General features: G+C 39.0%; 1 protein-coding gene across 13 annotated transcripts in view; it reads left to right on the top strand.

Moving 5' to 3' along the window:
* Nucleotides 1–26,965, top strand: part of msi2b (musashi RNA-binding protein 2b) — a 210,783-nt gene that overhangs the window by 7,548 nt on the left and 176,270 nt on the right. The window lies entirely within an intron of this gene.

The following is a 26,965-nucleotide window of genomic DNA, read 5'->3' as shown; positions in this document are numbered from 1 at the left end:
CAGGCAGAGCTGGGACGGCCCCCCTGGCTCAGCTACGGGCCACCAGCACTTTCACCCAAGAGGAAAGGTGCACCGATCTGAGATCAGCCTAGGTGTTTTCTTTTAGAACGGATGCTGAACAGAACGGCAGACGGTCCTTGATCAGAGCAGGCTGGGGAGGAGGGCTCGTGGGGTGACAGGTGTCCATTGCACACTTGTCTGGCTAATTGATATAAAGAACTTTTTTGCTTCATCCAGAGCTCATTGGAGGAGAAAAGGTGCACTCTTTTTCTCGCTCCCGCGCACATCCACATGCCAGCAAGGCCGGTCCAAATGCAGGCCGCAGGGCCCTGGGCCTAATGCTGTTTCTTGGCTCGAGTTGGACACGGGATGAATAGTAGTATTAATACAGCCAGGCTTCAGTAGCAGTTAGACTGCAGCCCTGTGGATGTTTGCTCAGAGCCAGGCGCATTGACAAATAATACCTTTAATGCAAATACATTATTATTCCCGTTTCCTGTCAATAGGCTAGGCATTATTGCGCCATCGGAAGTTGCCAATATTTAGCGCCATTCAGTTTCATTACCCGTCCGACCCTACACTTAGATTTAAGAGCAAACCAGCAGTGGATAAACACGAAGATCCAAATGGAAAACTAAGGAAACAAAAGATCAGCCCTCTCAATAGCCATTCTGTCCCCGCCATGCAACGATAGAGCAGTTTTTATCTCTCAACAAAAGCACTAAAAGGGAGTGGGGATTTGTTTTTGCAATGATTGTGCTAAACAGCGCAGAAGTTTACCACAGGCGGAGGGCGAGATTACTTTTTCGCCGTATTTGTGATTGGGCTTGTTGTTTCACACTACTTTTCCCCAACACGGCTCTGCATGTCCCGACAAGATTTTAATTGATATTGGGATTGAGGCCACTTTTGGAAGCGAATGGATTTTCGCAGGTCTGATATCGCCCTCCGAGAAAACTGTTATTTTCATCAACCCTAAGGCTGCATAATCCTTCCAATCAAGTTACCGACGCTTCACCAGCTGCTGTAGTGCGGTTTTAACAAGCCTCTAGGTGCAGTAAGGCGATGGACGATCATCTGTATGTGATGGGCCATTTGTTTGCCGCTGATTCTTGTCCTTTCTCATTGATCATGTTTGGAGGCTGCTTCATCGCCAGTTGCTAATTTAGTAAGCTTGTATTTATCTTCAAGACATTTGTCTACGATGCGTTACATTCCCAAATAATTAATTTCAAAGCTATTAATGTCCTTCAATAGGTTCACTGATTAGAGGACAAATTTAGAAAATTCATATCATTGCAAATAATTAGATAACAGTGTTTGGGAACTGTAGCTTGTCTCCTTTTATTTAAAGAACTTCAATTACAGTCAAGTTGCTATTTTGCAAATGTATGTACCTAATTTAATTTGTGAAATTATTAAATATAATAAGTAAACTTAATTAAGATGGGAAATCTTATTCACAGAGAATATAATAAATGGATATTACATTAATAAAATAAAATGGCTAATTTAGTATTTAGTAATATTTACACTTAAGTATTTAAGGTATTTAGTTTAGTATTATAAATCAGTAATTATGTAGTTAATTTGTTTTCATAATGCTTCAGCTGAGGGATTGTCGCTATATTTTCATACATGCATTTTAGTTAATGTTAGGTATTATTATAAATTAGCTAATACTTTAGTATAGAGACCAACTCTCACTTTTAACTAGTTGCTTATTAGCATGCCTGTTATTAAAATATTGGCTGTGTTCATATTCTAGATCCTGAAACCTACCCAATATTTAAACTTAAAATATTTAAACAAGTACCTTAATATTAATAAGCAGCATATTTGGAGGTTATTGAGGCAATAGTCATAGTTAATGGCAAGAATTGGTCCTTTAAAATAAAGTGTCACCGGAAATTGTTATCCGTAATATTGACTCTCTGGATAAAAGATGTTATGATATTCATTTCAAATCTGTGAAAAGTTTTGCCTGACCGACTGTCTTTTTGGACACCAGTATGATCAGCTGTGTATATGCAGGTCCAAATCTTGAGTGTAGACGTTACCAGCCGAATCTGCCCCCCTGCGCTTTCGTTCCCTGCCTCTGGCTGCTAGCCAGGTTTTTCTGCCATTTAAAAGATTATTGTGTCATTTTTGCTGACACTAGTTCAAAACACTGTTAGACACTGCATAATGAGTTTGCATTCAAAGCTCAGAGCAGTCACCTTCGGGTCCTTAAACTTGATTTCACAGGGGTCTCACTAATCTTTGCCAAGCCAGTGGCTATAATCAGTCTAATGAGTGACATTATCTACAAAAATGGGAGCCATGCTTGAAGTACAGCCATGTTAAAAGGCCCAGCACACAACATAATGCGATCCTTCAGCTCCAGCAACACAACACGAAACCAGTCTGAGTGGAGATGTCCTGGCATTTACCGCCCATAAGTGCTGTCAAAACAATGCCTGAGCAAAAGCTACATTCCCAGTTCTCTCATTTCCTGCAAACCTCCTAACACGGGACTGGCAGAAGAGCGAGAGAGCGCTTGTCGGAACTGAAATTGAGTTTACCCTTGTATTTTTATTTATTTTTTCATTTCCCTTCCATCCTACATTGTACGGTGCAGTTTTTCCTCTCACTCTCCTTCCCTCCTTCTCACTCTCTTTGTCGGTTTTTGAGTGTGTAAAAATATTTGCACCTAGTATGCTGCGAAACAGCAAAGCTGTCGGGTCCTGCGGCGCGGGCTCTCGGGGAGAGGCACACGACTAAGTGTGAAAACTCCAGGCCAAGTTTTTAATGAAGTCCAAAAGGTGGTGCCGTGTGAAGTGCCGAAACCACCTCTCGGCGAACATTTTTTCACTCTCTGGGAGAAAAGAGTGGCACCGAGAGCCCACTGACTCCAAACAACCCCTGCGCCAATTAAAAAGCCAGACTAACGCACGGCTCAATCCAGCTTCACGGGCTCCGTTGATCGCCTCTTTCATTTCCGCCACCATAGTTCTTTGCTGACAGCTTGGCGAAGCAGCCCCTTCTCTCTTTTGAATTTTCTGCAGGTGCCTTTTTTTTTGCTTGTGCACTGAGAAAACAGATTTGATAAAAGGGCCTTGGTTAAATCTGTTGTAGGTAGATTTCTGTGTGGCTTGATGTAAACATTGCATGGAATTTCCATGAAATGGTTTGATGCAAGGAACAACACAAGAAAAAAAGGTGAAAGAAAGAAAGACAGAGAAAGTAAAAGAAAGAAAGATAAGATTTTGACCAGAATTTTAACTGCTATTCACTTCTTGATATTTCAGTAGTGTTATTAATTTGCTAATTTACATTTGTATTGTTTCTTTTGTGAACACACTGTTATATAAACGGAGTTGTTCATACCGCAGAATAAATATTTAATATTGTGTTTACATTGTCATTTGCTCTGATTAGTGTGTTCATTGAAGGTGAGTTATGTTTGGTGTTTTTGTTGTTGGCAATGCTTTTTTAACAGCTATGCATACCAGACTATGCATACCAGACATGCTTGTGGTATACTAATAATTAAACAACTTGAGCATGCAATTATGTAATTTAATTTCTCATTGTTATGGAAACTTTATTGTTATTGGTTAATTTCAAAGCTCAATTTCTAATTGATATGTAAGCCGTCTGAATGCAGAGCAACATCTTGTTTTTAAAAGGCAAAGCTGTTCTTTACATGTTCTAGGCTTGTCTGGTAAATTTTGTCACTGAAGTACTCTTAGTTCAGTGTGGATCAAGTATTTTTTGATATATGGTACTGTTCAAACGTTTCGAGTCAGTAAGAGCTTTTAACATTTCAACCAGGGTGCATTTATTTGATCAAGAAATATAGCAACAATTTTTTATTTTACAATATAGTTTAATATATTTAAAAATGTCATTTACTCCTGTGATGGCAAAGCTCAGTTTTTAGCAGCCAATGTTTTTTTTGCCTCGTAATTCTGAAATAAGACTTGATGCTCTAGAAACGTATAATAATAATGTAACCGTATCAAAATCTCACAATACGTCTACAATGTGATATTTGTAGCCAAATGAAGAATTAGAAAAAGATTTTACTTTTTTATTTTTTTATTTAAAATTTAGTTATTATATCTAATACACTTTGTGATAAACCATCTCAGTCTAAATTACATTCACACTTGTGTTTTTGGAAGCAAAACCAATTAGAATATAATAATAACAACAATGACAGTAATAGCCATATTTTATAGCCAAAACAAGCACGTGCGATAAACAAGTTCACTGCATTCATTAACTGTGGACGGAGCTTGTTCTGAGGCGCGGAAAACAAACACTGATCACCTTAACAATGTTTAAATCCACAACAAAATCTGACTTGATGACGCGATTAAGCTATATCGTGCTTTTTGGTTTTAGTTCATTTGACAGATACTGTGTCAAAGCGTAATTGTCCAAAGCACAACATTAAAGATGTTTTTAAAAATCTGTTTTAAATGTATTTTAAACGCTTTTTGACCTATCATTTCATATCATGATGTGACGACAGTAATATCAACACAGCTTTGCTTTCACAATATTAAGATATCGATAACATTGTTATATCTCGATTTAACAATAATAACGTTATCAGTGTTGAAAACAGTTTTGCTGATTAATTTTGTCTGTGAATCATGACATATATATGATTTATTGAATAGAAAGCTAAAAAAACCCCAACATTTACAGTGTTATATAAAGTAAAATATAAATCTTTTGTAACATTTATAAATGTCTCTAGTGTCAGTTTTTCTTCTGATGCATCCTTGCCAAGTAAAAGTATTTATTTCTTTTAAAAAAACTTTTCTATTTTCACTGATGTGGTAGGATTTGAGGAGGGGAAACTGAATGTGAACCAATCTTGCATATTTGCCTTGGTCACATGATAATTTTGAATATGCCATTTTTGCCTGTTCTTTTTCTCTGAGGAATCTTTGAGAGCCCCATCTTCCCCCCTTGTAAAGCCTGGTGACTGAGAGCATGACTGGTGCGTTCACATGCTTGAGAACTATAGGGGAGAACCCGGTACCGCTGTGGCCGGCCCAGCACTAACTGCTGTTGAGTGACACTAATGAGGAGAACAGGCATGCAGGAAAGGGAAGGAAACAAGCTCTTCTGGACATGGCCATTGACAAAACCCCTTTAAGATCTCACCACTCACTGCAATCTTTCCCAAGACACCCCCCCACCTCCCCAGACTTCCCTTCTCAAAAAGACACATCTCTCAATTAGCATGGCTCGGAGAACATGGCGCTTTGGTGCTTTTCCTTTGATTTGTTTTGATTAGCAGGATGTGAGGGATCTAATTGAATCCTGTTCTAGAGAGTATGGCAACACATCTCACATCGAGCCAAAACAACAGAGAATAGTCTGAGACAGGGGTCAAGACATTCTGCAGAATCTAAATGGTGTCAGTGGTTGAACTTGCTTTTATGGGAGATGTGGAGAGATGGTAAGGGGAAAATTTTGGGGCCAAATGGCTTTTATGATTGGTGTATGCATCTTTTACTTGGCATTTGATGAAATAATAATAAAAAAAAAAACATGCTTCTGTTCACATAATTTATATCACTTACTTTTTTTTTTTTTTTTTTTTTTGATTTACAAGCTCTTTTCATAGAAAATAACAGCAAATATTTGTTTTGGCTGTTGCGTTGTTCTTCCTTCCTCATTTGTTCAGGCTCACTGCCTATTCAGAAGTAAACTGATACACACAGGCCTTTCACAAATGGCCCTAATCAATAGCAAATCACTTTGTCTTTCTTTTGTAACTGTATGAAAGTTAAGTAAAAAGTTCATCTTGTGTCTTGCTGCTGTTGTATACAGTGGCTTTGTTCCAGTTCTAAAAACATGATTTTTCCTAGGTGATATTTCTCTCCCAGTCACACCGTGACATTAACTGAGTAGAAAGAGTAGCAATAACACAAAGGGTGTTGTGTTCTGCCTCCCAGCTAAAGACACAGAGTGAGCTGAACCAAATGTATTTTTTGACCCTTTCTAACACCAGTGCTAAACTTGCACTTTGAGATATTTTAAATTGTGTACAGCGACCACCTGAGTGTCTGTCCCATTTGATTTCTTATTGGTTGTCATGCCTCATTTCTCTTTTTGTACGTGGTGTTTAGATTTTTATTCCGTGTACATCGATACAGACAGTGTACCATCTATGTTACTAGATGACCTAATTTTGCTGATTTTTGGTATTTTAGAATTAGCATTGGCCAAATTTTATTTTTATTTTTTCATTAATGTTGTTTGAAGTGACACTTTATTTTATTGGTGGTAAGGCAGTATTCAAAATTCTATTAACTACCAATGGTATCAAAGAACAGAATCAAAAAGAAATTGGTATTTAAATTAGAAACGGTAACTCTTTATTTTACAGTTACGAATTGCTTATTAGCATGCATACTAATAGAATATTAGCCATTTGTTAGTGCTAATTAAGCACATACTACCTTTCTATTAATAAGCAGCAAATTAAGAATTTGAGGAAAAAAGTCATAGTTAATAGTTACCTATTCTAAATTGTTAACAAATCGTTGTAAAAAAAAAAAAAAAAAAATTAAATTAAAAAAAAAAAAAAAAAAAATCATTTATACATATATATTTAGGGAACGTTCAGTGAAGATAAAGGTCATTTTTTTTAATTTGTTTTTCATGTTTTGTTTTATTTTACTGTCATTGAATTTGATTCTGTAATTATCATATATATCATGTTTAAATCAGCATTCTTGTTTTACATATTTACAAATTTTTTGCTTATCTGTCAAAATGGATATTTTTATCAGGTGTAAAAAGGGTGCTCTGATTGATTTGTCATTCCTTGCTCGTTCTTGTGCTTAGAAATCTATAGATTTCGAGGCACAGGTTGCACACATTTCATTTGCTTTCTCAGCCCTTAGTTTTATTCCATTTTAATAAAAGTCTTGCAAAATAAGACAATACGGTATTACTTCAGGCCAGCTTTGACTTTGCCTTGGGCTGTCAGGCCTGGAAGCATGTCAACAGCGCAGACAGGTTATTACACTGTGACAAACTCAGTACGGAGCATCCCGGAGCTTTCATTTAGGGTTTCTCCCAGAGTGGAAGGCTGCCAAGTCTGCCAGAGCCCTTGTAGGAGCAGACAAGCTTCCAAATCCGCCCAGTCGACGCTGCGGCGTGCTTCTCTTTGATGCTGCGGTTACCTGCCGTGTCCTATGCTCAGTACTGATGTAGCACCGAGGCTATCGGCCCACACACTCCACCCTCTGACAGCCGAACTCTGTGCCGCTGCCTGCTGGCTCTCGCTGTCTTTCCCTGTCTGAGACCTCATACGAACCTGCCTGCTGCATGGAGGGTAGGAGATTTGCAGCTTTGCAACTGGTATGTAATCACTATCCGTTTTAACAGCCGGTTTATTGTGCCGTCAGTAGGGATGCTATATATATATATATATATATATATATATTTTTTTAATAATTCAGTAGTTTTTGAAAGTGTTATATGAGGTGATTTTAGCCATTGCAACATTGATTTGATCAATCAAAATTTTGCTTAATATTTATTCTACAACAATAATGCAAAATAATAAAAGGTTAAAATATTTGCCACTCATTTAACAGCTGTATGTTATTTCAGTTTTATTTTTAAACCAGACCTGATGGTATGATACCAATACATTTAAAATAAGTCACTAGTGTCTGCTGATAAGCAGTGTGGTCCCGTATATCATGCATTTCTAATTTTCCTTCCAGGAAAAGCATATACTGCATGTTTTTGACCTTGATGCACAGACTGCAGTCAAACCCATTTTTCTCCCTGCGTCGTTACTTCTTTGACTTGTCGGATATTGACATTTCTGACTCCGTGGAAGCTGTGCGCGCCTCGTTCACTGTCCGCTTCTCTCTGGGTGTTTGTGAAATGAGCGGTCTGTGCAATCAGCGCAGTGCTGTTGGACTCGTTGAAGCTCCTCTGACCTGCCGTGTGTATGTCCTTGTTCAATGATTGTCCTTCAGTTCACTGCAGTGCTCAGCTCCTCTCCTCCACACAGCTCGGCCACTTATCTGACCAGGTGGCTGATATGTTTTCTTTTCTCTTTCTCTTCGTTTCTCTCCTTTTCTTTCTCTCATTGTTTTTAGCATCCTACTGCAAGGGCAATTTTTTTTTTACTTTCCTCTCAGGAACACTTACATTGCCCTCTTTTAATGTCTTTTCGTCAACTCTCCATTGTTTTTTTTTTTTTGTCCCACACACATACAGCGCACAAACCACTAAAATTTAAAGGAATAGCTATTTGAGAACTGATTATGTGTCAGGATCATATGGCAACCCAATACTGCAATTGTTTATTATACAAATGTAATGCTAATGAAAAATGAGGTGGTTTTTGTTGCCTTAAACTGCATAGGCCCAAACAAATTGCAAAATTAATTATTAACATTTGAAATGGCTGAATTGGAAAATTGACTGGTTTCTAAATGTCTCTTGAATTTCAATAGTTTCATGCTCAAGCCAGTAATTTGCCACAAAATAGATTGTGGTCTGCTCAAATCAGTTTATCTTCTTTTGAGTGAACCTGTATAAAATGTAGTCTGGGTTATATTTCCTTTTACCTTCCGTAATTTTGTTCATGGTTTTTGAGGATAAGGACATGCCAAGAAACCTGTCCTTTTTATATGTGTAATTCAGCTAGTTTGTTTATCAAATGATAGATATGCTTTAGACCGCACTATTTTTATTAGATGTACAACAGTTTTTCCACGTTCTGCTTGCTTTTCAATCTGTTTGTGTTACCATTTAAACTATGATTGAATATGTGCTGTTCAGTTAATTAACTAGATTAGTTAATTATTTTTAATTGGCAATTGTTGCCAAACCAGGCTGATGACCCTTTTCAAAGAGAGTTTAAAACCAATGCCATAGACTAGAGGACCTTTAGTGAGGTCCCTATTTTGTTCTGCAAAAGGTACAAAAATGTATTAATATGCTCATCTGGATCTCTGTGGTTTGTCCCCCGTGGCAGGTCAGGGAAGCAGGAGCATCTATTAGCTGCAGTGTATGTGTACGTCTGTCAGGCCCAGGCCTTTTTTATTGGCTCCGAATGTGACTAGCGACGGACTCCCCCCTCAGAGTCGACGCCTCCTTCGGTTGCATTCTCTCCGCCCTCTGGTTAGCTGGAGCCTTTGCTACCGCATGATAAATCTGATGCTAAATTTAGAGGCCGTTTTTCTCGCACAGAGAGAGGGATTACTGGCAAAGAGAGAGAGTGAAAGACAGAAAGTAAGAGAGTGTGTTTATGAGTGTCGCAGGCCTGCTATCCACAACAAATCCATTTGCTAAGAGACAACGTGTTTTTTTTTCTCTCTTTGCCTCATGAGGGCTATTGTTGTCACTGATTTTCCATTGTGTGATTTATTTGCTGTTATTTTAACTGCGTATTGTTGCTTTATTTAGTTCACTTCTATTTAGGAGGACAGAATGTTGGCCAGGCTTTTATACTATGCATTTTCCTTTGCAAATCCTATCAGGGAGTTCAATAACAACTTGTCTTCTTTAAAAGACAAAGTCAGAAAGACCGTTTGTAAGCGATCGGTTTCCAGTATTTCACAGCTGCCCTTTTAGTCAACGTTCGCTGCATATGCGATTGAGCTAACCTTTAATCTCTCATGCCTAGGTTTACTAAGCATTTTTTTTCTTTTACTTATTTGTTTGGCAGTAGTAACGGTGCAGTTATGTAACGGTGAACTTGCAAAAGGCTGGGCTGCATATGCAGACGCAATCCCTACTTCAGGATTTAGCTTATCCCGTTCACTAAGCAAGTCCCTGAGAAACCACTTACCTTGATTTTCCACGCTGCTGCTGTGGGATTTCATTTGATCTTTAAAAGCAGATGGCACACCAGCTACATCTAAGAACAAAACAAGTGCCATCTTCCTTTCATATTGACCAAAGACACAAATACACTTAGCGTTGCACGTAAGGCACCGCACGAATCGAAGCATCAAACGAAATTAGCCTTGAGCGCGACTGGTTAGCAACAGCTGTTAGCTTCAGCAGACGCACGCTAGGCTTTTGATGTAGCGAGATAGGGTAAAGGGCGATGCTGGGTCTCTCTGAAGTATGCAGGGAGATGGGAACTTGCTGGGGACATTTTTCCAATGCTGACACAGCTGAAACAACAGGAGGGACAGTTCGCTTGAGAGAACTGACCTGCTTTACTCCCCTGTCGCTACACCGACGCCAAAACAAACTCGCACCTTTTCAAGACTCAGTCAGTGTGCTGTGCTCTAATTCACAGGTGTCTCGGCTGACCTATTTCATATCATACTGTGCACAGCCGCAGTTGTTTCAAGGGATTGTTCACCCAAAAATGAAAATCTGTCATCATTTGCTCAGCGTAAGGTTTCTCTAAAGCTGCATGACTTTTTTTTTTTTTTTTTTTGCGACACAAAAGGAGACGTCTTGAATTTGTTTATGTATATTTGATGAAGTAAAACAGTAAAGTTTGTGAAATATGATTGCTGTTTAATATAGTTCTTATAATATGTAACTTGTAGTGTCATGGCAAAGCTGAATTTTCAGCAGTTAGTCTGTTCATTTTTCAGTACCACATGATCCTTTAGAAATCATAATACACTGATTTAGCGATCAAGAAACGCGTATCATAAATGTTAAAAATAGTTTCTTTTTATACTTTTTTTTTCTGGATTATTTATATAATGTTCAAAAAAACTGCATTTATTTGGAATAAAAGTCTTTATTTTTATTATTATTAAGACCTTTAACCAATTTAACACAGCCTTACTGACCCCAAGCTTTTAAATGGTAGCGTATTAAATATAAACAACTTTAATAATAACCTTTAATAATACTGCCTCTGGTGCTTTCATTTTCTACTTGAGAAATGATGTCGCACCTTTATAGCAGTGATGTTTTGATCACTGAGCTTTTTGCCCCACATGGCTTCGAATATGACATGAGCCGTTTTATTTGAAACTAGCAGAGCTCAAACAATACCTTATTCAGCAGCACATTTTTATTTGGAATTCTCAGCCCAACTGTCATCACATTTTCCTCTCGGTTTTTAAAATAAATCTCCTGTAGGCCCTCTCCTCTGGTGAACCTACGGAGGCCCATTAGGAGTGTCTCCCTGTTGGAGTTGCAAATGGTGCAGGCTTTTATTTTTGGCCCAGTCCTGGCTGATGTGCTCTGTTCTGAGACCGCTAGCTCTAAGATATTGATAGATCTCTCTCATGCTCCGAAACGCAACACCACATACAAACTCATGCATGCATTTGGCGTTATAGGCAAATGTTGGGAGAGCATTGATTAAACCATTTTTTTTTTTTTGTTCTTCACTGATTTTGTGTTTGGATTTAATCACTAAAAACTGTGCATTAATAGAGATGGATGGATAGATAGAGTTAGTCAAATAAGTGCATCATATTTGAGCTCTTTAAATGACCAATATTATCATAGATGCTGTGAATGTAATGTAAACACTTATGAGGGACATATTTGTTATTAATAGTATGGACATCATAGCTACGTTTTAGCACTGTGGCACACAGGGCCAAGTGTTGTGCTTTCCAGCAGCACTAATTACTCAAAGACCCTGATGCAGTGATACAATAAATCACGATCATTTATCTGTGGCTAGTGTCTGTGATGAATAATTAAGCTAGTTATTAGTAAAATGAACAGCACATTAATTACCCATAGGCCTCCGTCGTTAAAGGTTGCGTCTCGCTGAATATGAAGGCAGCTCTTGGGTGGCGGTTCCTTTGGTATTGACGTATTATGTCTGGAGCTCGTGTTTTAGGCTTCGGATCTTTAACCTCCTCGGTTAGAGGAGTTCACAGTGAAACGTGCGGCTTGTTGGTAATCGACAGAATAATTGGCAATCAATTATGAATGAAACCGAGCCTCCGAACATGAAGGCCTGCCTATCTCTACATCAAATTTTAATCATCAATCACAAGCAGCCGTGAGAGTCCAGTGGAAGTCTCTGATATGTTTCGCAGGCTGTTACAGTAGCTGACCCTGCAGTCCTTGGGTTTCAGAGATTCTTGACTCTGTTTCGCCTTGTGATGACCTGCTGTCAAATCATCTTAACAATAAATGGTTTATTAAGTCAAGCTTGTTTCTGACAGCTCAGTACCTCATACAGACTCTGCTGCCGACCTCATGCAAAATTTAAATCAAATAAGGTGTTTTGCGACTTGTAGTCCATTTCTGTTATTTTGCTATCCAATTTGTTATACAGTGATATGAGAGGTTTTTGTTTTCGTATCAGTCGATGAATGTTTAAATATTTATTTGTGCATGCATATTTCCTAAGGAAGCATGTAAAAATGCTATTGTCATTTACTGGGCATATGACGAACTAGGTAGGCTAGTATTTATTCACATAATAAAAATGACCTCCTATGCCTTTAATAACAGCTTGCATTATTGCTGGCATTGTTTATGTAGTTTTTGACCGTAACACTAAAATCCAATTTTGTGTTTGCAAAAAGTGATTTTTTTTTTTTCAAAATGGAATCCATGAAATAAAAGAAAAAAATGGTAAATTTGAGTTTATATTTAAAAACAATAATATTTCACAATTCCGATAAGAGAAATCAACTCTCTATTCTCTCTGTTTTGAGTTTATATGTCACACTTCTTGCTTTTTTACCCTTCAGAAATGACATACGCATTATTTTTGAGTTAAATGAAGCTACAAAGGTTGAAATACGAGATATAAAGTTTTATGTGGAAGAAAAAAGCCAAAATTGTGAGACAAAATAAGTTAAATAAGTTTATAGTATATAATAGGAATAGTATTTTATACTGTAACAGGGCAAACATATGTTCCATATGAACTGCTTATGTGAATATTATGTAGACCAATTGCTTAAATCAAATTTATGCTTTAAAAGTAGAGTAATTATAGCAGGTTTCATTCATCAGTCTGCACAATTAAACGTCTTAGTTCAGCTTCAAATTATGTTTTTGTCGACAGAGTTCTATAAAAATAATTTGCATTCCGATTATGACATCCAAAGGCGCAACAGTGCGTTTTATCTCTCATTCTGTGCATTTTTTCCATTTCACTCCACTTGTTACCAGTGTTTTTCTGCCACCACTATGCATGCCCAGCTATGACTGATGTCTTCGCAAAATTCTTCTATAAAGGGATTGACTTATTTTTTCTGCCTTTTTTCATAGATAACTGCTATACATATTATAGCATTGGAAATTAATAACTAATGTTACTAAATAGCTTATGTGGATTGGAGAACTAACCAATTCACTAAACTAAAAAAAAAACATAAATTAAAAAATGTAAATAAAAATAAAAGAAAAGACAAATGTTTGCCAGAAACACACTTTCACTTTGATCACGGTCACGTCTTACTGTCATTTCTTTATCCTGTAAAATGCAGTTATGAAGCGCCGCTGTATCCCTTCACAGTTCCTACTCTCATAAAATACGTGCACTACATGTTTATTTTTAAATCTTAATTTAACAACAGATATTTCAGCACAATAAATGTTTCCGCGCTAAATATTAACTTCTCTAGTCTCCTCTCTCACAGCATCGGCGCTCATTCAGTAAAGATTTACTAACAGGACAAACCTTATTGCAAAAATGGAAATGCTCTTGCGAATTTGTGACACATACAGATAAAGATATGGCCGTAAACTTTTTGCGGCGCCAAGGACGCACACACATCTGTCAAAGCGTCTGACAAGGCAAGCCATTACCTTAATGCATTAACTTAAAGCTTAAAATAAAGAATTCTTATGTTTTGGACAGCTTTAATAATGTCCTTCTCCCGCAGCATTTCATTCTGTTTTCCTCCTTAGATGCATTTTGTCCATAGAAATGTGTTATGCTGTCATTTTCACTAAACACAAGAATTGTATATAATACAGGCCCAAGTTTTCAAATGCCAGAATTTTTTTTTTTCTCTTTTGTCTGTTGGTAGAGACACACCTACATCCATAAGCCTGAAATACTAAAATGAAAAAGCAGTTAATAATGTAATATAGGAAGAGAACTGAAGGTTATAGAGGGGTCTACTCGCTTCTTTGCCAGCTCTCTGGGCCTGGAGGTGTACAATATCAACTCCCTGCAGTGTGCATGGGTCATGTGACCCTGGTTGCTACGTTACTGTGTTCGACTGCAGGTATACTCCCCTAATGGGAAGACCCTTGGAGGAGATAAGTGCCGCATCAAGTCAGTTAACAATCAAAGCTAGATCCCAAGAATATCAGCCAAGGTCCTGAAATCTCAAAGTCTGAATGCGGAGAATACGCTTAATAGCGTAAATGTGAGAAGGAATGGCGAATGTACACTTGGCTCAAGTCAGAGTGGTTTCTTAAATAATAACATCATTAAAGGAATCGCATCATCATTTTAAAGCTATCATAAGAGCCGTTTTAGCTTCTAGTAATGCTGAGATATGACACCCATACCGGGAAGTCCTCGGTGGATGGTCAATGCATTGTGTGTAATGGGAAAGTTATGAGGATAAATGTCTGTGGAAGAGTGAGCTAGTGCAGGAGAATATAGATATAATGTTCCCACTGACCATACAGCTCGGATGTAAATGTCTGCTTGAGAGCAGTTATCCATCCATCCATTCTTCTGGCACACGCTTAACCACGGCTTCGCTGTTGAGTCGAGGGCAGCTGATGCCAATAGCCTGGGGTGCTCTGATCACCGTCATAGGTGAATAATTATAACTAATGGGTTTTTTCCTTCAGGGTTCGACATGTTTGGTAACAATAGACAAAGTAAACGGTTGGATGGAAGGGTGAGGAGCTTGGATTGTGCTTTCTTAAATGTTCAGTATCGGCCAGTTCACTGAGTTTGTTGATGTAGCAAAAGCTGTGCTTTACATGCAATGGAAATTGGGTGCATACTACCAAGTAAACATGCTTTTTTGGACTGGGACTTTAAACCAGGAACTACTAATATAATTTAACAGCTGCAGCATTTAAGCTGTATGTACCCAGTATTATGTGAAATTCATCAATTTCATCAATCATTCTGATTATTTTTTTCTTTGTCTACTCCAATTTAAATGTTTTTATTTTTAATTAAAAATTATTTTTATACTTTTTTAGTAACTTCAGCTGATCTAAAAAGGATTCCCAAACATGCATGTCTTAATGTAAGAAAACCCAACTAAAACCTCCATATTCATGCTTGTTGGATGATTTTGCAGTATTATCATCACCGTGCATCGATTTGTGTCTTCATCCGTGTTCCTCTCTCCATTCTTAGAGATCCCTGCTGTGCCAATGCTCCCCACAGCTGTGGCCCCTCTGCCCTGCAGTAGATTTGGGCCTGCTGGCCCTCTTTTAATGGCTGTGAGCAGTAGGGGAGATGGGCCGCTCGGGGAGCACTTGTTTGTTGATTGGCGACAGCAGTGCAGCCATTGTTTCCACAGCTGCCTCGGTCGAGGTTTCAATGTTCTTGATTCGACCTTGGGGAGTCAGGGCCGTTTGATGCGTCCTCCAAATGTAGACATGGCCAGGCCAAATATGGCCTGCTATTTTTTTGTATTTTTTTTTTATTACTCTCTTAGAAGTGGACAGCGTGGCCAAAATCTAGAATCACATCATGATGATATGATCATAGTCTATATATAGTCTTGTAATACCTATATTTCTATTATAGTGCCTTAAATAATTATACTTATTCAAACTTGATGGATACAATCAAAAAGATCATTCTTAAGTAATAAATAAGCCTGGCTTCTGTGCAAAAAAGCTTCACATTATGTAAGCACTGAGTTGAAAACAACATTCATTGTGCTAATACACTGAATATGACTTCATGCCATTTTGAAGCCATACTGTTGAATTCTGACTTAATGCTGCAAATTTAGATGAACAAACTAAAACTGAGTGCGTTTCTTAATGCAGTGCATCAAAGCTAAATTGCTCCCATTATAAACAATGAATATATAATGGAAGTGCGCAGTTTGCTTGTCAGATTTTTTTTTTTTTTTTTTTAAAGTTGCATCACATATATAACACATTAAACAAAACAAAAAAAAGCAGAATCTCTACCCTTGCACGTTGCTCCGTCATACCACCCAGGCACTTTTTATTCTGTAGACTTGAAAATATTACTGTACAGTTTGTTTTGAGAGATGTATTTCAGTGCACCTTTGCTGGAGAAATGCGGTTTACTCTACGTGCTGCTGTGGTGGATGTACTTTAAAAGCTTTTTACAGCCGAATTTCCAGTTCAGAACTCTTCCGTTTTGAACAGAGCAAACAAACAGCAGCTCGCTATCCTGATTTAGGCCTAAATTGGAAAACAACCAAGTTCAGTTGTGCTTGTTCTATTGAAGTAGACACCCTACTGAGAGCTCCTGACTGAACCTGAAAGTTTAGGAACTCTCGTCTCCTCCAGCAACCATTGCTTTGTGTTTGATCAAACCCTTGAAAAGCTACAACGAATGTACAGTTTCAGAATGAATTCGCATTCTGCAATTCGGCCCGAAAGCATTTGAGAGTTTTAATTTTTTCAACAACAATAAAGCTACCGCAAAACCTCGTCTCTAAACGAACACTTGTGCATTTTTCTACAGTTTTATCAAACGGGAAATTCCCATCTCGCCCCTGCATCTGTCTTTTCCGTGTTTTTACAGCTCCAGTTCTCATGCCGTTCCACAGCACATGCCGCACGTCTTCCCAAATCCCAGCTCTTAGCCGCCTGCCGTGAAAACCACTCTCAAAGTCCTGTCCCTTCCCTCACACAAGCTTTTATTTGAACATGCTTTTACCATTCATCAGAGTGCGAAGCCAGAGATCACAGCCTCTCTCCGAGGACAGGACATAAAGGGGAAGTTTACTTGGGGAACATCAGCAGATAAAAAAAGAAAGGGAAAAGTAGACACCGATACTTGAACTTATGATTGGCACCTTTGACGAGGTTTGAGTCGAGTTGACGGTGTGCATCCATAACCATAAAAGATATTGAACGGTTGATGTTGTGTTTATGAGCGCATAGCGCAGAGAGGCAGCTGTCCTCAGAGTTGCACTGTTGAGTAACGCAGCAAAGATTAATAGCCCGCGATAGACAGTAAATGATACTTGATTTATGGCTCATTATATACGCTGCTGTGCGGCTCATAGTATTACATACTGGGCTTTTAATACTGCCGTGTCTATCAAAAGAGCCAGGCTTATGAATGTGGGAGCTGAGAAATTATACTAAAGTAATTAACGTGGAAAGACCAGCGCTTTATAAACGATCTTGCCGTTAATTTGTCCCACCTGTGGTTCTGTCGCAGACAGGGTTACTGGCAGTCGAGGGACGGTTGCGAGAGATTACTGGGGAGTTATAAACTAAATAAAGGTGGTGTATTTTCCTGTTGTATTTATAAATGGAGGCTGACAGGGTCTTAGTCACTCCGCCGTTTATGTGGTTCCAAAATAGAGAAAACAACTTTTATTACAGGACACATTTTAAGATATCAATGAATTTTTTTTTCTTTTTGCTAGGGAAGTAGTTTATTTCTCATGGGCGATTATATTTATTCAATGTTTTTTTTTGTCTTTTTTTTTTTTTTTTTATGTGTGCAATAAATGTCCTCACAATTCATTGATGCATGAATTACAACATAATCGTGTAACTGATGCAAACACTTGAAAGACATAAAAATGACATGAAATGATCAAGTTTCTGGTATTAATCGGCCACTCTCATTATAAAAATTGCGGTCAACATTAAATCTTCAGTCTTTGAAGAGCCTGAGCCTGTCCTTCTTGGCTCAGCAGTCTATTTTAAGAAGGCCCTTGTTGTGAAGCAACACTCTCCCTGATGTATCCTTTTGTCCACAACCAGTCATTACTGCCACTGTCACCCTCTGAGAGCTGTTCCCTCCCTCCACGCCAGGGTTAAGGGCTAGACTACTTTTGACCCACAGAGCGTGTGCTCGCAATGGGTGATAGGTGATGATCTTAAACTGGCGGCAGAGCATTTTCACTGGTTGCTCTCTCATCCTTGAAATGTGAAATCTCTCATCTCACCCCCCCTCTCTTTTTTTTTATAAGGGGTTCTTTAGTGATTTCTGAAATCTGTGTCTAGGGCTTCAGGTAGGGCTTTAAATCCCTCCTCCTTGTGCTCCTACTCCTAGTGCTTTTTTCTGGAGGCATGTCTGTGGTAGAAGGGGAGTTTTTTTGCCAGGAATATCCCAGGTAACCACAGTAAACAAAACAGCACAGCTCTTGAACCAAGCAGCGCTCATAATTCAATCAATTAAAACATAGCCCTTTGAAGTGTAAGCTATATCTCAATTTACGTGTGTATATGTGTTTATTTATTTATTTATTTATTATTTAAAACATGAAAATGTTGTTAACATTTGCACCATTTAATGGTTTATCTTGTCCACCTGCAAATAACAAAAAAACTTAATTGTTATCTTATATTAAACATTGGGGTATTTTTAAATTATTACTTTTATTCACCAAGAATGCATTAAATGTATCAAAAATACATAAAATTTTTTCAAAAAAATTTTCAAATAAGTTTTTTCACTTTAATATTTTGATTGGTAGTGTATATGGTTTATTCTATTATTTTTACCTCTATTTAGTTTTCACTCTAATGCTTGGAGACCTATTCGGGAAAAAAAAAAAAAGGAAGGGGAAAAAAAGCTAGTGAGAATCTGAGTCATTTTGCAGCACAAGCTGCTAATTCGCCTGTTTACTCTGCCTTGATTTGGATGATTCTCAGCTATTGTCTGTCTCTCATTTTTGACATTTAGTGGGTGCTTGATAGCTTTTCTTTTCCACTTCCTTTTGGATGTGGTGACTGAGGGGAAGGCTCCCTCCTGTGCTTCTGGCTGATCTCTCTGTCTCTCTTTCTCTCTCATGCTGTTAGTGGAATCAAGGGCAATGCCACAGATGAGGAGGAGACATGCTAAAAGTAGCCGCCACTGATCACTAAGAGTGAAAGTGGAGTACCCCCCACGCACCTTTAATCTCACTCACTTGTTCTCTCTCCCTCTATCTGTAGCGCTCTCTCTCTTTCTATCCTCTGACTTTGATTACAGGTCTCCAGTAGTCACAGAGCATGTGGTGAAGACCAGGTCTGCAATGGGCTGCACTTCCTTTCTGCTTGAAAATCCAGTTTAAACTAGTAGCTGTGAGCAAGCTGGTCATTAGCTAGTTGAAGTTGGTCATTATGGTAGTCCAAGCCGGTTAACCAGCTGCCAGGATGGTCTGGAACAGCTAAAAGGCTATGACTATCTCTTGATTCTCTTCCCGTGGCTCTTCTGTCTAACCACACATCCTGAGGGACACAAGCCTTTTCAGCCTTAAACTATAAAAGACTAGGCGCGAGCATAGCTTTAGCCAGAATTAAAAAAATGCTGCCAATCTTAGATGGCATTTTTTTAAAAACTTGCCTATATTGCCCTACGAACATTAGCTGACCTCTTTAAGAGGATTTACAGTGCAGCCTTCGACTTTGTACTTACAAGTAGAGGATAGCGAATAGAGCATTTTAATCAGGCTGTCCTTTTTATGATTGTTTTATTTAGCATTTTTTAAGCAGGTCATTATTTAATTTGTCCTTGTCTTGGACTGGGTTTGTGGCTAATCAGTGAGTTGTCCGTGGTGCTCTTCAAATTTATTCTCCTCAGCAGTGCACAGGCATTTTTCACGTTAAGTAAAATGCTAATGTGGAGTAGTAAAATGAGAGATTGTAGGGCTGTCGTATTCCGCCAGTCCATTATCATTAGGTTGGAATGCTTTTCGATTTTCTCTGTCAGTTCATTTAGTTCTGCATAATAACAAATAGACAGCCTTTCCTGTGATTCCACAACAGCGGTGCTACTTCAAAAACAGCTGGGGGAAGATTTACAACCTATGTTTACCAGTTACATTATGCTTTCCATTTCGCCTATTACTTTGTCTGAGTTTCAATGGCAAAAGAAGCCAACAGAATGGATCTCGAACAAATTGTGCCCATCCGTTCGACAGCTAAAGGTGAGAGAGAGTATGGTGACAGCTCATGATTTGTTCAGTAATTGTCAGTGTTATTTATTTAAATTGTCGTAGCATTACCTCAAGTCACAGGATTTGCTATGAACGTAGCAGCTAACTGTAAAGTTGTCTGTCAGTGTTATGCGTCTTGACTATGCTGCTCCTCCCCCAATCACCGTTTCGGTGCATTCTGACAAACTGCTGCCATAGATCGCAGATCTCCCTCATAAAGCTACCTTCATTTTCCTGTCTACAAAATATACCTTCAGGTTCGATTGACATTGCCTTAAATGGCTCTTTAAATCCGTCCGCTTATACTGCCTGAGTGATTGGCCTGTTTCTCAATTTTCTTCACCAGAAAACAAGCAGCGTTTACTGCTTTGTCCTTCAAGAAAGATGACATGTAAACATAAATTCCTTTACTTACTTCACAAAAGTCTAATTATTTTAACATTAATTTAAATGTAACCATATTTGCTTGTATTTACTTTCTATATAGTTTATACGTTAACCTTGAAATACATTTATTTTTTTCTTAAAATAAGTCCTTTTTTTCGGCATGAATGCATTTAACATGATCGTAAATATTATTTATCAAGATTTCTGGAAATGCATCAGGTTACACAAAAATATTAACCGGCATAAGTGTTTTCATCTTTGATGAACATAATAAATGCTTCTTGCATCAAACCAGCATATTAGAATGATTTCTGGAGGATCATGTGACTCATGAGACTGGACTGATAACATTTAAAATAGTATTAAATAATATTAAAATAGAAAACTTTTTGTAATAGCATTTATTTTGTAATAATATTTCAAATTAGTGGCATGTCTTTTTCATAATCCAATTCCCAATGTGCCCTTTTTTTCAGTTGAAAGTTACTATTTAAACTTAGTACACCTTGCTGCACAGTATGACCTCTAACTGTAACATTAAAGAAGGTTTGTAGGTTGATGACTGTTGGTGTGAGAATGAGTGTGGCGCTGTGACCAGCGGGTGAAATGAAGCCGCCCGGAGACTCGCAGAGAACTTATTCTTTGCTAACCTCCTTCACGCCTGCACGCCGGAAGTCTGCTGTAGGAGTTAATTGAACAAAGCTTTGCTGTAGTCACATTAAAACCCAGGAGGGAGCGAATGGGGCAAGAGCAGGCAGAGGGAGTCCAGAAGTTTTGACTAGCTCATGCAAAACAACTGCTGTTTTAAACACACGACAACCCGACACAGAGCTTTCCACTTTTCACAGAACCGATTGTTTTTTTTCAGCCTGAATTATATTGGTGGGGGCCCAATTCTAGTTAGTCTTCTTGTTTGCATGTTTACATGGAAGGCCGCAGGAGAGGCTGTAGAGAATTTAGCTTATATTTTAGCTAAGCAATTCTTGTTAGTTCTTTAGCACTCACTCGCACATCTCCTTCTCAAAATCAATGTCCACAAGGCACTGCGGAGTGACCTGTGCCATTTATCCATATTGAAGCATCAATACACCTCTGTGCCTGCTTAGCATCTGATCTGATCCGTGCCTGCTTGGCAGCTTTCTCAGTGTCTTAGTGAGATTAAAATGGGGAACATGTTTGAGTTCGCTTCAGCAGGGAGGAGACTCCAGCTGACCTGTTTCACCCTTCTCAGGCAGTTATGAACTCGATTTTACATGGCTCCATCTAAAATGATGATAGGGTTGCCCTCTCGTATAACGCACAAAGTGTGAGGCTTTTAAACGGTGAATAACAAATTCTTCTTTCGGAGGATGTTATGATGTGGTTCCTGTAGTGTAGACATTTAATAACAGACCTTTGTCGGGGTAGACACAAAATTTAATTTGACAGGAATGAAAACAAGGCTCTGAGAGATAGAAGTACAGTTCATAATGTTGTGTACACAGTTGTCAATCATTTAACTTGATGAAACTTTGAAAATGCACCATCCATTTTTTTGTGGATGAGAAACATTGGTTATAAAGATTAGATGTGACAAAGGATCTTAGTCAGCATTTCCAGCCCATTTTGCTTCAGGATATTCAGCAAGTTTGGGGTAATGGGATGGCTATATATATTTATATGTATATAAATATTCACAAGTAAAGTAACATTCTGTTTAGATAATTAACCTATTAAATGTGATGTCTTAAAAGTGCATTACCCGAAACTGATGAAAATACATTTGAAACTGTTTAGATCACAAATCAACTTCGCATAAATACGACAGCATGAAAAACGCAATACTTAAGATGATGATAATCGTAAATATGAATAAACTATTATTTTATTATTGGAATATATGCATATTGTTTAGTGGATGGTAAAATAAAAATCATTATTATTGATCAAAAAAGATGTATGATGAGATAAAGATTCTCAATAAAACATGGGATTGGACTTTTTATCATTTTGTAATGTTGATTGGATTGTGAAAAGGGGTTGTCTATGACAGGAAAAATTTGACCAAAATTGTAAAAGCAAATTAGTTTAACTTTCAATTTGGCTTGTAATAAAATAAGCATACAACGTGCCTGGAAAACTTGCATGAGTTTAGCGTACTGTATCCGTCTGTAACAGTAGCACAACCGCTGAGTAACACCGGCAGAATTTAGAATGGTGATAACTGAGCTTCCCTTAGGTTAGGCTCCCTGCTATGCACTCTCAGCGACTGTAATTGCCGAGGTGATGTTAAAAGCAGCGAACAGCTTCCGCCAGGGCTATCCTGGCAGCGATGTTGAGGAGCAGCAGGCGTAGTCCTGATCCAGCAGCAGCAGCTGTTGAGAGAGAAGATGAAGGCGGGCGAGCGAGCCATCCACAGGTGCAGTGTGTTAGACGCTTCACAGACAGCTTGCGTTTGTTTTTGCCGTTGTTTTAGTAAGCAATGCTGTGTTTTCAGCTCTGTCAGCCGTCACAACGCTCCGCATCAAAGCCCAAATCACGCCCTTGAAGTTCTCAGAGATGGAGCAGCTCTCAGACAGGGGAGACAACCTCCTCGTTCAACGCTCCTTTTATTTATTTATTTTCATCTTGTTCTCTTCTCTTGCGTGTGGCGTCTGTTCAAAAACGAAGGCCTCATACGGGGTTTCTGGGTTAGCCATGAAAGCTAATGGAGCTCCGTTCTTCAAAGGAGCCATAGGCAGAGCTGTTCTCTGTCTCGGGATCGTTGTGTCACCAAGGGAAGATTAAAGCTCACCTGAGGCCGTCGTGGGTCTGGTCTGTCCAGGGCCACGTCTCCAGGTGGGTTCTGGAATATGTCAGCCCGATGAGGTGGATGCTAGGTCAGACAACCTGCACCACCTATAATCTTTCTGGTGTTTGGCTCACTAGCTTTGAAGATCTCAGATCACCCATCAGATTAGGGAAATTATTGTGTGTTGTGTCTCTCTCTCTTTCTTTTGAGGGGGGGGTTGCTAGATGTTCGAATATGTGTACTCTAAAGCCTAATGCGTGCAATCATCGGGCGTCCAGCTTATACGGTTGTAAACAGCAAACCTCTGCGGAGATTGCGATTCCTCATCACAGTGCATGAGCAAGTGTAGTCCCTTCAGATTAATTAGCTGGAAAAAACTGAGACAAACAAAGAACATGACAAATAAACACATGGTTAACCGTTGAACAACACAGCTTGTCATATTTTGCTAGGCGAAAAAAAAAAAACAACACTCTTGCATTATGATCTATGTGTTTGACCCAGATTGCGAGAACGCTGGCTTTTCTGCTGTGCTGTGCTGCGTGTGTCCCTTTCTGCTGGACTGAACCTTGAGCTTCAGCGAGCTCAGTGCCAGCCGGTGGTAACTGGAGCCCAAGGTAATTTGCAGACCTTAAACACAGTGCATCCAGTCAATGAATCCCCTGGATTCCATTACCATGTACTGAGCGGCAAGCAGCGCTAATTAGCAAGGGATCGAATCGGAGTAACCTTCGTACTTGGTTGCCTCTTTCCAGACCAAGAGCTTTTGGAGGTGCAGCCACAGCTTGCCTCCAAAAAATTGATTTCTCTTTTTAGATAATTTTTGATTTTTCAGTAAGGTGAAGGATTTTTTCGATGGATAGATTATGACATTTAAGGGAAACATGATATGAACAACATTCTGTAGAAATGTATCTAGTGATGCACCAGTATTCAGTTTAAATATTAAAAAAAATCATGATTTCAGTATTTATTATTACAGTATTTTCTAATATTGTTAGGCTGATTATTAAAGCCTTTTTTTGCATTGATAAAAATACATATTTATAATAAATTTGCAAGAAAAGTGCAGTAACAGATTAAAATATGTTCTGATATTTGATAAGAATGGATTAATACTGGTTAATAAATGTTTAAGTGTCATAAAAGATTACCTTTAAGTGAGCATTAGATGATTGCAGAGATTATCTAAATGTAAAAAATAGTCCATTTCAGCCAACACTGAGAAATTAAATACGTAATGTAACTGAATGTAACTGATGTGGGGCAGATATATTGTGCATCCTTAAATGCAATCACATTTATTTTTGCATGTGTAGATTAAGCTCTTAATGCATGCATACTTTTCAAACAGATGGATTTAGTACATTGCTTCTTTATTGCTACATGGCACTCTGTCTTTGACATCTGTGCCTAGCAGATAGGACATATTGGTGTTTGTTGTGCCGTTGCCTCTCCTTTAGTAAGCGTAAAGGCTGTCAGTGCATAATGGTGTACATTCCCGGCTCTGCAGTGGCTCCAATAATGATGACTGCGGGAAGGGGAAACTAGGTTATTTTAGGCTGTTAGTGTCTCTATCAGAGAACAGTGTCGAGAATTCCTCGTGCCAGAGAGGGTGTTATTTACCCTCCTGTTTACGATATGATTGCCAAGGGTAACAACATATCAGATGTTTCTTAGATAGATCATTTCCAGGGGCAGTGAAGTCAACTTGAGAATTCTTATGGGTTTATCCATTACCTACAGCAGGAAATGTTGATTCGGATAAATGAAAGGCGTCATTGTGTTTGCTCAGAAACGCTACACGCAGAATGTATAATATGAGCCCATGGGCTGAGTACGAATCGAGTGTCATATCAACCCAAATCTAATCAAAGTCCTCAAAGCCGTTGAACACGTCTCTTGATGAAGGCTGTGCTTTTCAAAGCCAGCTGCCAAGTTTTTCGTGGGTTTGTCGTAGGCAGCGGGAGCTGAGAAAATAGACCTGCTGGACTCTGACGTAATCATTTCCACTGCTTTGCCACCTTGAAATATGGATGCCGTGCTATTCTGGGACTGAATGGGGGAAAAGTGCAATGAGACCAGGAATAATTGAGCGTGGGGGTTGGGATTTTTTTTTTTCCTTTCCTTCGCTAAATTGCCCAGTTAATTATTATTTTAGGAAAATCGCCTGCTCTGTTGCTGCCTCTTGGATGCGGAGGCCTTAACAGTTCCCCCTTGGGGAAGATGCAGCGCGGTGGCGGGGGCTTATGGGAAGAAGCAGAATGTCATTAGAATGGGACGTGCTCTGGCAGAAGAGGCCTAGACTGGAATCTCCAGAGTGCTTCTCTGATACTTGCCTCGTAAGGTCTCCATCAGGGCCCATTTTAGATTATGACTCTGATCTCTCTCTTAAGATGTGCAAAATCATCTCTAGTAATGGGCATATGAATTATGCACGCTTCTCAATCCCTGACTAATCTTTTCTTCTCTCTATGTCTCTTTTTCCCTCTATCTACCCCCCCACCCCACCCTCTAGTTCTCTTATTGGCTCATTTGGTCTTAGGTCCTGGTAGATAAATCCTAGTTGGGCTCAAGAGCGGAGTGAAATGAGGTATTTCATATCCCCCTCCTTTGGCCGACCCTTTTGCCCTTCTCATCATTTTTCTTTCGAGGCTAATAAACGCTGTCAGAAGTGCCTCAGGTCGGGGGGCGGCAAAGGACAATGCTGAAAAATGAACTTTTCCTCCTTTATCAGTGATTTCGCCACCTGCTGATGACCCTGCTGTCCTCGACTCTTCCGTTTACCTTCTCAGATTCACCCTTTTTATTATTAGTGAACTTATTTGAGGCTGGAGTGTTTAGGAATGGCGTCCGGGTCCCGCTGGTAGCTGCACTCAGGCTTTCGTCCTCACTTTGTGACTTTGTCACCACATGGAAAAAAGTTTAGCAGCATGTTCGTTGCATTGCCTGTTTGTATGTGAAAAGCTCTACCACGCTAATGATTCTGCCACCCCGCAAGATGTCTAAGGGGGTAAGATGTCCTTTCGCTGAAACATGCGGCTGATGATCACGCTTTTGTGTCTGGTCTCGCATCTGTGTTCCATCTGACAGGTTTAATCCAGCCGACATGCTGCTTGTTTTCGCCGCTGTTTCCTCTGTGTTCTGGTTCGTTTGCCGTGTATTCTGTTAACCCTCCATTTTCTTTTCTCACTCTCTCTTTCTTTGTGTTGTTTTTACCACGTCTCCTCTCTCCTCCCCCTCCGCCCTTCAGCTATAGGTAACACAATCCTGTGCTGTCAGAATCCTCTGGCTAGTCTTTACCTCTCTGTGAAAGGTGCCAGGTAGCAGGGTGGCACCTGGAGAGGAGGCCATGCCCTCACGCAGGGGTGCCGTGCTCTCAGTCGTGATGGAACCTGTCAATGGAGCATATGGCTTTCCCACTAATCAGCACTTCTGCCCGCCTCCCCCCATATCTGCTGATTCAGCACACATGCACCTTGGCTCCACCCTGGCATATTGTGCTTTAATAAGCAGTCTTTATTGTGGAAAGTCAACAATTATGCACTTATATTCTCACAGTTGGTGTTATTGTGGAGCAGTGCTCTTACTTTTTGCATCTTTACTGTGGATAGCAGTATTTTGTGTTATTTGTAACCTTAACTAACATTCCAAGACAAAATTACAGTATGGTATGTATGAGTTTGTTATAATCCATATTTCATTGTATGTTGATATTGGACATTGTTAAGCTCAATTAAAAAAAGTTGATTGAAAAGCCACACAGCTTGAGTTTAATGTCAATAGCAGTGCAGAAAGA

Source organism: Puntigrus tetrazona, chromosome 15 (assembly GCF_018831695.1).
Source record: "Puntigrus tetrazona isolate hp1 chromosome 15, ASM1883169v1, whole genome shotgun sequence".
In the NCBI taxonomy this organism is placed as follows: Eukaryota; Metazoa; Chordata; class Actinopteri; order Cypriniformes; family Cyprinidae; genus Puntigrus; species Puntigrus tetrazona.
Note: the sequence above shows the minus strand (reverse complement) of the source record. Positions and strands in the feature narration are given on the sequence as shown.